The 12,727-nt window shown below is 46.8% G+C and overlaps 1 long non-coding RNA gene across 1 annotated transcript in view; it reads left to right on the top strand.

Moving 5' to 3' along the window:
- Positions 1 to 4,184: 4,184 nt before the first annotated feature.
- The window catches only part of LOC141265231 (uncharacterized), a 44,793-nt gene continuing 36,250 nt past the window's right edge, over positions 4,185 to 12,727 (top strand). Inside the window, exon 1 of the long non-coding RNA XR_012320067.1 lies at positions 4,185 to 4,553. This is a non-coding gene — a long non-coding RNA (uncharacterized lncRNA). The remainder of the gene's footprint in view (positions 4,554 to 12,727) is intronic.

The raw sequence follows: 12,727 nt of genomic DNA, 5'->3' as shown, positions 1-12,727 counted from the left end.
ATTATCTCAGTAAATTAGAATTAACAAAAAACACCTACAAAGGCTTCCGATGCGTTTAAAAATGTCCCTTAGTCTGTTTCAGTAGGCTTCACAATCATGGGGAAGACTGCTGACTTGACAGATGTCCAGAAGGCAGTCATTGACACACTTCACAAGGAGAGTAAGCCACAAAAGGTCATTGCTAAAGAAGCTGCCTGTTCACAGAGTGCTATATCCAAGCATATTAATGGTAAGTTGAGTGTAAGGAAAAAGTGTGGTAGAAAAAGGTGCACAAGCAACCGGGATAATCGCAGCCTTGAAAAGATTGTTCAGAAAAGGCCATTCAAACATTTGGGGGAGATTCACAAGGAGTGGACTGCTGCTGGAGTCATTGCTCCAAGAGCCACTACACCCACACACGTATCCAGGACATGGGCTACAAGTGTCACATTCCTTGTGTCAAGCCACTCATGACTAATAGACAACGCCAGAAGCGTCTTACCTGGGCCAAGGAGAAAAAGACCTGGACTGTTGCTCAGTGGTCCAAGGTGTTGATTTCAGATGAAAGTAAATTTTGCATTTCATTTGGAAATCAAGGTCTCAGAGTGGAGAGGCACACAATCCAAGCTGCTTGAGGTCTAGTGTGAAGTTTCCACAATAAGGGATGGTTTGGGGAGCCATGTCATCTGCTGGTGTAGGTCCACTGTGTTTTAGCAGTCAGCGCAGCCGTCTACCAGGAAATTTTAGAGCACTTCATGCTTCCCTCTGCTAATAAGCTTTTTGGAGATGGAAATTTCATTCTCCAGCAGCACTTGGCACCTGTCCACACTGCTAAATTACCAATACCTGGTTTAAAAACAACAGTATCACTGTGCTTGATTGGCCAGCAAACTCGCCTGACCTTAACCCCATAGAGAATCTATGGGGCATTGTCAAGAGGAAGATGAGAGACACCAGACCCAACAATGCAGATGAGCTGAAGGCTGCTATCAAAGCAACCTGGGCTTCAATAACACCTCAGCAGTGCCACAGGCTGATCGCCTCCATGCCACACCGCATTGATGCAGTAATTGATGCAAAAGGAGTTCCGACCAAGTATTGAGTGCATTTACTGAACATACATTTCAGTAGCACAACATTTCAGATTTAAAATAATTTTTCAAGCTGGTGTTATAAAGTATTCTAATTTACTGAGATGACTTTTGTGTTTTCATTGGCTGTAAGCCATAATCACCAACATTAACAGAAATAAGCACTTGAAATAGATCACTCTGTTTGTAATGACTCTAAATAATATGAGTTTCACTTTTTGTATTGAAGAACTGAAATAAATTCACTTTTTGATGATATTCTAATTTTATAAGAAGCACCGGTATTTTCTTGTCATTAGAATCTCTCACTTTTTTTAATGCATCCGATTATTTTATTTGGCTTAGCCGCAGCTGCCTGGCACTAGCAACTAAAGTTGAGTTGCCGTCCACCTATACGTCAAAGTCTTTTTCAGTGACAGTTTTCCCCAGTGTTTTACAATTTATTACATAATTATACATTTTATTTCCTCTGCCCAAGTACATGACCTTACATTTATCTACATTAATCTTCAATTACCATTTCTCTGCCCAAACCTCCAGCTTATATAAATCCCTCTAACACTAAATCATCCTCCTTTTGTGTTTATTACCTTGCAGACTTTAGAATCATCTGCAAATACTGAAATTTTATTCTGTATACCTTCTACAAGGTCATTAATAAATATGTTAAAAAGAAGAGGACCCAATACTGACCCCTGTGGTACCCCACTGTTAAACAGTGACCCAACTGTGTGTGTTCCATCAATAACCACCCTTTGTTTCCTATCACTGAGCCAGTTAACCCGGATACATATATTTTCCCCTAGTCCCATTACTCTCATTTTATGTACCAACCTTTTGTATGGCACCGTATCAAACGCCTTTGAAAAGTTTATATAGACAATATCCACTGTGTTTCCCTGGTCCAGTCTGGAAATTACCTCCTCATAAAAGCGAATTAAAAAAAATTACACTTTGTTATTTTTTTTAAATGAGGAAAATGATCCAATATTACATTTATGTGAGTGACAAAATTATGTGAACTTTTAGGATTAGCATAAAAATTGAAGGTGAAATTAGAGTTTGTTTTCAATCAATGGGATCACAATCAGGTGTAAGAAGACAACTTCTTTTTTATTTGTAGAACAGGGATCTATGAAAATATCTGATCCACACAACACATGTTTATGGAAGTGTATTATGTCATTAACAAAGGGAATTTTTGAGGGCCTCTGAGGAAGAGTTGTTTATATTCATCAGGCTGTAAAGAGTTACAAAACCATCTCTAAAGAAAGTTTGGATTCCAACAATCCACAATCAGATTATGTATGAATGGAGGATATTTTAGTCCATATTTACTGCCCTATGAGTGGTAGACAAACAAAGATCACTCCAAGATCAAGGCATATAATAGTCCACAAAGAAACCCAAGGTAACTTCTAAGCAAGTAAAGGTCTCTCTCACATTATCTAATGCTAATGTGCATGGCAGGACTGCAATGAGAAAACCACTGTTCTCCAAAAAGAATATTGCAGCCCATCTGGTGTTGCTAAAGCTCACCTGGACAAGCCAGAAAGCTACTGGAACAATATTTTGTGGACGGATGAGATTAAAATAGAGCTTTTTGATTTAAATGACAAGCGTGATGTTTGGAGAAAAAAAACACTGCAGTATAGCATAAAAGCCTCGAACCATCTGTGAAACGTAGCGGTGTTAATATCATAATTTTAGCCTGTTTTGCTGCATCTCAAGGCAGGAAAGCTTGCCATAATTGATGGAACAATTAATTCTAAACTTTATCACCAAAATCTAATGAAAAATGTCAGGACATCTCTCCATGAGTTGACTCTCAAGAAAACGTGTGGCATGCAGTAAGACAACCACCTAAAGTACACAAGTCCTTTTACAAACGAATGGTTAAAGCAGAATAAAGTTTTGGAATGGGCAAGTCAAAGTTCAGACCTTAATCCTATAGAAATGTTGTGGAAAGACCTGAAGTGAGGAGTTCATGAGAGAAAACCCACCAGCAAAACAGAGTTGAAGCTATTTTGCAGGGAGTAATTGGCTAAAATTCCTCCAATTCGATGTGCAAAACTATTCAACAATTAGTTATTACTGCACAAGAAGTTCACATCAGTTAGTGAAGGCAAAGGTTCACATACTTTTGTCACTCACAGACATGTGATATTGGATAATTTTCCTAATTTTAAAAATTACTGATCACAAAAATATTTTTGTCTCATTTGTTAGATTTGGTTCTCGATCTACCTTTAGGACTTCTGATCTGATGTAGTTTTAGGTGAAATTTATGCATAAATATGGAGAATACTATAGAGTTTACAAATATTCAAGCACCACTGTTTGTGTATCCCAGCCATACCAACAAACAGTACCAGGTTAGGGCATCTTTAGTTATATAAAAGTCTGCATTTATTTCATTATTTCATCCATCAAGTACTTACTGATCATATTTACTCTCAAAGCACCAGTCTGGCATTTTTTATTTTCCCTGCCGGAGTGGTAACAGTAGTGCAAGTTTCCGACCCCTAGTAAAATACTTATGAGCCGGTCTTCTTCTGTTCTTGGCGCCGCTCTGGTTGGTCTTCTGTATTTTGTGACCTGCCGAATCGTTCCAGTATTTGCTGGGCGAGCAGGAGGTCACTTTTCACTCTAAGAGCCAAAACGAGGTCAGAACGAGTCTTTCATAGACTTACATTGAGAGGTTGTCCCCATTAGCTCTGGCTTTCAGCCAATTAGGAGATGCGGACACAAGATGGTGGAGTGGGACCTGGGCGGCGCTAGGAAAAGCAGAGGATGGCGACTTACAAGTATATTACTAGGGGTGGGGAACTTGCATTTGTGATGACATTCTGGGGGTGAAATAAAAAATAAATGCTGGAGTGGTGCTTTAAGAAACTTCTTTTGTCACTTCAGAAATACATTATGAAATATTTGTAATTCACAAAAATGAGTCATCTGTTTATCTAATGTTTAGTGCATGAGATAATGGATTTTATTAACCTATCAAGTCACCGAGCTGCCAGTTTTACAATGTTTATTATAATGGTGTAATACCTAGTGATGACAAATCAAATGTCTCAAATACCAAGCATAACATTTTCCAAATCTACAAGCTGAGGCACTGAATAAAGTGATAAGTGCAGGACTAAGCACAGTGGTTAAGAAGAAAGCTGCAGCATATAATAGCCTGCAGTACGCCAAGAAAATATTAGCTGCCGTCTGTAACGTCTCGGGCCCCTGAGACTATTGTGGGCCGGTCCAGGGGCCGCCGATGTCAGCGTTCCTTTTCAACTGAATGCTTGACCTTGAATGCACATTCAATTGAAATGTATTGCCGCACATAGACCGGCTCTCTACACCGCAATACCAATACCAGCCACCGGCCAATCAGAGGCCAGCAACGGATGTCCGCATCTCTGTCATTGCCATGCGCAGCCCCTACTGTGGAGGAGGAAGAGGACGCTGTTCACCGAGCAACATCAGGTGAGAGGGATTTTTTTTGTGTGTGTGGGTAAAGAGCAGCAGCAAGTGGTACATTGTTACTAATACAAGATGGGGACATTTCTATGAGATGGGACCAGGATGGGGACATTACTATAAGAAGGGGACCGTAATTACAGGACAAGCAACATTATTACAGGATGGGGAACATTACTACAGGTTGAGGGACATTATTACAGAACAGGGGACATTACAGGATAAGGGACATTATTACAAGACGGGGAACATTACTACAGGATTGTGGACATTATTACAGGATGGGGTCCAGAGTTATTATAAGGGGCTAATTGTAAAACAATAATAAACAATATTACTGCATGGGGCCGATTGGGGGACAAAAAATGGAAAGCTTTTAAAAATATTTTAAATAAAGTATTAAAAAATAACGGACAAATATTTGGCAACTAAAAATGCAGTTTTATGTAAAACCTGAAGTAAAGAAGAAGACCTGTACCATAACCCATATGATATACACCATTAAAAAGAATAAAAAATATGCCCCCCCCAACACCCCAAAAAGAAGATGATCAAAAAGTCATAGAAAAATAATGGTGTGAAGACCCGGGGTCTTCCATGGGCGTAATACTACTCAGACAACACAGAGTGAGGGTAAAAACAGTGTGGCAATACTTTATCGAACCACCAAATGGACAATAAACACATAGAACAGTCCCAGCAAATACCCAAGATGGTGCAAAATTACAGTCTCACCCTTCTGCTGGCTCAATGGGAATAGAGCAGCAGCAACTTTGGGACTTCCAGGGCCAACTACCTCAAGCAGTGGCTCCCCGCTTTTGGCAGGACCCCACAGAGAGGAGATAGCAGCAAGCTTAGGAAGATGACAGTCCATCGAGGTACAAGGCCAGGAGACCCGAGGGTCCCACCTTGGTTTCTTCAAGAGTTTCAATTGGGGCCAGATGACCGACTGGTCCCAATCTGGCTTCTCCAAATGTCTCCATGGGTTCCAGGCGACTGGAGGGTCCCACCCGGCAGCCCCAAACAACATTTCCATGGGGCCAGGTGACTTCATCGTCCCAACCTGGTCTCCCCAAATGTATCCATGGTGTGAAAGTGGCACCCCAGGGGTCTGGTTTCCACAGTAATGCAATGTTATGTCTGAGAGCAGGTGGGAGGTCTCTTGGTCAGGAATCCTATGCATGCCACACCTCCTGCCCAGTCCTGGGAGGGGAAGGACTTCCCCTATATAAACCTGGGGCTGAGGCAGGGTTAGGGAGTTCAGAGGGAGAGTTGAGCCAGGAGGGCTGACAGGGAGCTGTGGCTCCGGCTGGGCCCAGCTCCTGGGCCATGCCAGAAGTAGAGAAGAGAAGCAGCATAGGAAGAAACATCAGGAGCTCTGTGGGAGCAGTGTTACAAGGAGTCAGGGGCTGGCAGCTGCAGAGCTCGCCCTGACTGAGAAGATTTCTTACCGGACCCGGAGTCCGAGGCTGTGGGGACTAACTCCTACCCAGCAGCAAAATCCGCCCGGCAGGGGATTCCAGGTCCTCTGGCCAAGAAACCCGAAGGCACGGTCACACGCATGGGACCAGCACCGCCGTCGTGGAGCGGAAGCTACTAGAAGGCCCCGAGTCACCGGCCATACGGGTGAGCACCACACGGTACACTCAGGGACGTGGGCTACTTATACCCGCCTCTAGCAAGGTAGCCAGAAGAGTACAGTCAGTTTGGGAGGCCTACAACTCCGCCTGGCCAGGGGAGATCCCATCTGCTCAAGGACTGACCAGGCCCCAATCGCTAGCCAGTACTCCGGGAGGGTCTATCGTTGTCACCAGTAAAGACCCTGAACTACACCGTACCGTCTCTGAGTGGTTCCTGCTACCCCCATCATCCACGTCGGCTGCCCTGAGGCCATACCCCTCCCGTTGGGGGTTATACTATCACGCTGCACAATCCTACCACCGGCCTCAGCGGTCTGCCCTGCAGCAGCAGCTCCTTAGCTGTACTCAACGGGTGGCGTAGTCGTCCAACATCTATCGCTAATACATCGCCGCTCAGTTTGACTCCCTGGGCACGGACCGGGTCACCGCCACGAGACTACAACCCTCAACAGATCCGGCTCCGGGTAAGCTCCCGCGTGCGCAACGCAGCGCGACACAGGCCCAGGGGCGCGTCAACTTTTGGCGTAGTCGGCAGGATCTCGTGCCCGCAACCACCGGGTACTGCGTGCCTGAAAAAGACTGTTCAAACTTACCAGTGGTGAAGATTCCCGCCATCCGGCGCCATCTTCTGTCTTCTTCCCGCCATCCGCGAAGTTTTCCCGCCATCCGGCGCCATCTTCTGCCTTCTTCCCGCCATCCGTGGAGTTTTCCCGCCGTTGGACGCCATCTTGAAGACGCCGCGCGAGAAGAAGAGGGGCGTGGACTCCGAAAGCGTGCGAGAAACTGAAGCCCCGCCTCACGTCCGGACGTTGCGTAAGGTCCTGGAAGGAGCCCAGCAGACGCCGACGTCACAGGAGCGCGACGGAAGGTCCTCAACCCTGACGATCCACTGCGGAGCCGCGGCCTACGGAAGAGGATCATCGCAAGGTAGGCCACGGTCCACTAGGGGGGAGAAGGATGCCGGATACGGAGGAGAGCTTCACCGCTTCAACCCCCGCCAGCGCCACCGCTGTTGCGGTCATGCCTTTCACCATGCCCTATATCCCGGGGGCAGCCTGGCTACCCCAGTACTCAGGGGAGTCACATACCCTGCATGACTTTAGAGAAAAGCTGGATAGCCTCTTCCAGGTGTACCCCCTCACAGAGGAGCAAAAAGTGAGCATCCTGGTGGCCCAATTAACCGGGGCAGCCCAAAGGGGGGTAAAGTCCTGGCCACCTGGGAGGAGGACTGTCGCAGAGATACTAACCCAGCTAACCGAGGAGGAGCTGCAGTACTACCAATACGAGGAAAGCCAAGAGGACCCGGATGGGTCTGAGGACTACCCTCAGGAGGGAGCACAAAGAGGACATAGCTACTGAAGGGAAGTAGCGTGAATAAAGAGCTGTACATAGTTACCCGTTAGGGTACAAGGACTGCTGCTAATTAAAATATGGTCCCCGTTGGGATTAGTGAATTGTTCCCCGTGTGTCCCTATCCCTTACCAGGCTGAGGACTGTGAGCAGCCATCCCCTATCCCTTACCAGGCTGAGGACTGTGAGCAGCCAATCCTTATCCCCACTGGCCGAGGACTGAGAGCGGCCATATCCTGTAAATAATTATGTGTTTCTAGTAATTTATAGGAGTCCTTGGTGGATTTACCGGGAATCCTTTGTACAGTTAGTGGAGCGTAACCCAGGATGGACTAAAAGACTGTTAAGGACTGGGGGCAGGACAGACCCCTACCTGGTTACGTCTCCCTGTTTTGGTGAAATAAACACCTTTGTTTCCTTCAAAGACTGCACCCGGTTGCGGACATGCCGTGACCACCTTTATGTGTTTTTCTTATTGTATTATTATTGTTATACCCTGTTATGTCTTTCTAAAAAAATATGTTTAGTCCCGGAGTACTAAATTTCACTAGGGGGGAATGTGGCACCCCAGGGGTCTGGTTTCCACAGTAATGCAATGTTATGTCTGAGAGCAGGTGGGAGGTCTCTTGGTCAGGAATCCTATGCATGCCACACCTCCTGCCCAGTCCTGGGAGGGGAAGGACTTCCCCTATATAAACCTGGGGCTGAGGCAGGGTTAGGGAGTTCAGAGGGAGAGTTGAGCCAGGAGGGCTGACAGGGAGCTGTGGCTCCGGCTGGGCCCAGCTCCTGGGCCATGCCAGAAGTAGAGAAGAGAAGCAGCATAGGAAGAAACATCAGGAGCTCTGTGGGAGCAGTGTTACAAGGAGTCAGGGGCTGGCAGCTGCAGAGCTCGCCCTGACTGAGAAGATTTCTTACCGGACCCGGAGTCCGAGGCTGTGGGGACTAACTCCTACCCAGCAGCAGAATCCGCCCGGCAGGGGATTCCAGGTCCTCTGGCCAAGAAACCCGAAGGCACGGTCACACGCACGGGACCAGCACCGCCGTCGTGGAGCGGAAGCTACTAGAAGGCCCCGAGTCACCGGCCATACGGGTGAGCACCACACGGTACACTCAGGGACGTGGGCTACTTATACCCGCCTCTAGCAAGGTAGCCAGAAGAGTACAGTCAGTTTGGGAGGCCTACAACTCCACCTGGCCAGGGGAGATCCCATCTGCTCAAGGACTGACCAGGCCCCAATCGCTAGCCAGTACTCCGGGAGGGTCTATCGTTGTCACCAGTAAAGACCCTGAACTACACCGTACCGTCTCCGAGTGGTTCCTGCTACCCCCATCATCCACGTCGGCTGCCCTGAGGCCATACCCCTCCCGTTGGGGGTTATACTATCACGCTGCACAATCCTACCACCGGCCTCAGCGGTCTGCCCTGCAGCAGCAGCTCCTTAGCTGTACTCAACGGGTGGCGTAGTCGTCCAACATCTATCGCTAATACATCGCCGCTCAGTTTGACTCCCTGGGCACGGACCGGGTCACCGCCACGAGACTACAACCCTCAACAGATCCGGCTCCGGGTAAGCTCCCGCGTGCGCAACGCAGCGCGACACAGGCCCAGGGGCGCGTCATGAAGACTCGGGGTCTTCCGTGGGCGTAATGCTACTCAGACAACACAGGGTGAGGTTAAAACAGCGTGGCAATACTTTATTGAACCACAAAGCAGACAATAAACACATAGAACAGTCCCAGCAAATACCCAAGATGGTACAACTTTGTGTCTCACCCTTCCTTCTCCTGGGATAGAACAGCTGTGACTTTGAAGACTTCCAGGGCTGACTACCTCAACCAGTGGCTCCCCCGCTTCTGGAGGGCCCCCACAGAGAGAAGGTAGTGGCAAGCTTAGGAAGCTAGCAATCCATTGCGGTACAAGGCCAAGTACAACCTGGCCTCTCCGAGAGTTTCCATGGGGCCAGATGACCGGTGGGTCCCAATCTGGCTTCTCTGAATGTCTCCGTGGTTGCAGGTGACTGGTGGGTCCCTCCTGCCAACCCCAAACAACATATTCATGGCCTTTCTGATGGTCAAGTGGAGCAAATCCGTATCTTTCCAGTCAGGGCCGATACCCTTAGACTAGAATCATTTAGAATACAAATCCTGTGTCTCTTTGGGTAATGTCATGCAATCCATCTGCTGGTCTGAAGGATGTCTATCATTCTCCTTTGAAAGTCTTTCTTCAATTTCTGTTTCAAGTGTGACTGCTACAGAAACACATGTCCCTTCTGCTTCTCTGTGCTCAGCCCCCTGAATGCCAGAACTGCTCTCACCCTTGTCCCCCAAAAGTGAAGTGTGCATTAGTAGAGGTATCTTTCTCAGGTCGACCACATCACCTGGGTCTACATGTGACACTCCCTGGGGTGAAGGCTCCGCCGGATCTTCTTTCAACACTTACACAATTGGCCTAGACGATTTTTGAACAATGGTTAGAGGCTCCTGAGTTACTAATGAGATTAGTGGAATGCTGGACACTTTACAAGTTAAATTAGTGTACATAAACTGATGAGCAAGCAGAACATTAATAAAACGCAGCCAGCAATCTCTAATAAAACACAATATGGTACAGTATTTCTCTTGGATTAACAAATGTAATCGGCTGGCTAATTAAGATTTTATGTTGTATCGTCACACTTGGGTTCTCTGATGGTCAATAGAGCAGATCCGTATCCTTCCAGTCAGGGCCGTATACTCTTAGGCCGGATTCATGTAGACTCCAAATCTGTGTCTCTCTGAATTGAGCTATGCTACCAAGCTGATGTCTTGAAGAGTCTGACTGATCTTTGATTCTCTCTTTCAGTACTGACTGCTACAGAGGCATATGTCCCTTAAATAGTTACAATTATCCTTTCAAGTACACATCCACAGGTCAAGGATTAGAGAGGGCTTTATTCCACGGGGAGCAGGTCTCATTGTTTGAGCATTTAATCAATTTACATAGTTGGTATAGCAGGGGGCTCTAGTAAATCAACATCTAGCTGGCTTTAGTACAATATGCAATTAGCATACTAACAAACATTGTTTCTAGACAAAGAGAAGTCAACATTCAGGTTTATACACATAATAGTATGTCCTTCTTGACCAGCCACAGAAATACACATGCATTCAAAAATCAACACAAACACAATAGTGTATTTCTCATGGCTTAACAAATCTAGACGTCTTGCTGATGAAGATAAGAAGCTATTTCATCACAAATGGTATCACTGAAAACGTCTTCTTCCCCAGCAAAGAACGCCGCCCCATATAATCAAATATTTTTTGGATGCACGGCTCATATACCCGGCAGAGTTTGAGACCCCTGATCTACATTAATGTTATTCTCCAGCTGTTGCAAAACTACAACGTCCATCATGCCTTGACAGTATGAAGTTGATTAGAGTTGTATTTTTGCAACAGATGGAAAGCCACAGGTTGTGGAACAGTGTGATACCTGGTTATAATGAGGCCTACACATCAGGAAAGAAGCAATACAAATACATTCATAAAGGAATAGTTCACTTTTTAACTCAGAGTAATCCACAGAAAGGTCTCACTATTCTGTTACGGGTCCGGGTGGTGGAACCTCTGTACTTCGGTGCAAGGAGGGACCAGAGGGGCGTCTAAGTGCCAACCCAGGTCACACGGCGGCTTAGTCGACTCCGTGAACCAGGGAGGGACCGGGCAGGTGAACCAGGTGGCACTCTGGGATCGACCTTGTGTGAGAGCAGGCGACTCCCATGGGTCAGATGACAGGAGCTGACCGGTACAGCAGATGAGCACGGCAGGCAGGCTGGCGGGTGGTCCGGGTAGATAAGCAGGCAGGTACTGCTGAGAGCCAGACAGGCGCTCCGGGTAGACTAGCAGGCGGGCACGACAGGTCACTTGGCAGGTGCTCCGGGTAGGCAAGCTGGCGGGCATGACAGGTTACTTGCAGGTGCTCCAGGTAGACAGGCTGGCGGGCACGGCAGGTAACTGGCAGGCAGAACTATTAGACAGACTGGTGGGCTGGACTGACAGGCAGCGGGACCTGAGGGCTGAAGCAAGTGTTAGCACACGGAACAACAACCTTGCACAGGCACCTCCATTTTGGAGGAGGTGCCTTATAAAGGGGAAGTCCTCCGGCCAGTGGCCGGGGACTCTTTAGGATGGCGCGCGCGGCCCCTTTAAGAGGAAGGGAGCGCATGCGCCCTAAGCACAGTGCCCGGGAAGCTGTGCGCGGTGCGCGCCACAGCAGCTGCAGGAGGGCAGCAGGAGGATGCCGGACCAGGACCGCTGCGGTGAGGGGAACGGCGTCTCGGCCCGACAGGAGGCAGAGACGCCAATGCTACAAATTCAAGTTTCAAATTTAAAATGAAAAATGAGCGCAGGGGTGGATATATCATTGGCTCCAACTGTGCAGCCACACAGGTAAGGGGGCTATTTCTACCTTAAAATCAGCAAGCAGCTTCTATCACAGACACAAAGAGGGGCCCATATACTGTTCTTGCACAGAGGCAATCTTCCATCAGTGTCCACTACTGAATTTGAGTTAAATGTTTTCTATAAGTTTCATTCCCTCCAACATAAAACAAAATAATAGAAGTCTTTAATTACTGCAGCCCTTTACTTCCTCCTTGCCAAGTCAGAGAAGGATAAATATTAGAAAACAAAGATAGTAATGGGCATATAGAGAAGACAAAAATGTAACAGCTTACCTAAATAGGGAATTACAAGCTCATTGTGTGAATAGTTCATTAGGACCTGGTATTACAGCAGCATAAACTCAATTTAAGGCCTCATTCAGATGTCCGTGTTGTATCAGTTTTTTCACAGCTTGAAGATATACCCATTATAATCTATGGTGCTTTTCACATGTTCGTGTTTTTTCATGGACCGTGTGTCCGTACAAAACACTGACATTTTCCGGCAGCACGATTGAAAAGGGACAATACAAGTCTATACAGTTAGGTCCATATATATTTGGACAGAGACAACATTTTTCTAATTTTGGTTCTAGACATTACCACAATGAATTTTAAACAAAACAATTCAGATGCAGTTGAAGTTCAAACTTTCAGCTTTCATTTGAGGGTATCCACATTAAAATTGGATGAAGGGTTTTGGAGTTTCAGCTCCTTAACATGTGCCACCCTGTTTTTAAAGGGACCAAAAGTAATTGGACAGATT

This window comes from Phyllobates terribilis, unplaced genomic scaffold, assembly GCF_046119375.1.
Source record: "Phyllobates terribilis strain yellow unplaced genomic scaffold, ASM4611937v1 Scaffold_4__5_contigs__length_816908805, whole genome shotgun sequence".
In the NCBI taxonomy this organism is placed as follows: domain Eukaryota; kingdom Metazoa; phylum Chordata; class Amphibia; order Anura; family Dendrobatidae; genus Phyllobates; species Phyllobates terribilis.
The sequence above is the reverse complement of the archived record's forward strand: the minus strand, read 5'-3'. Positions and strand labels throughout refer to the sequence as shown.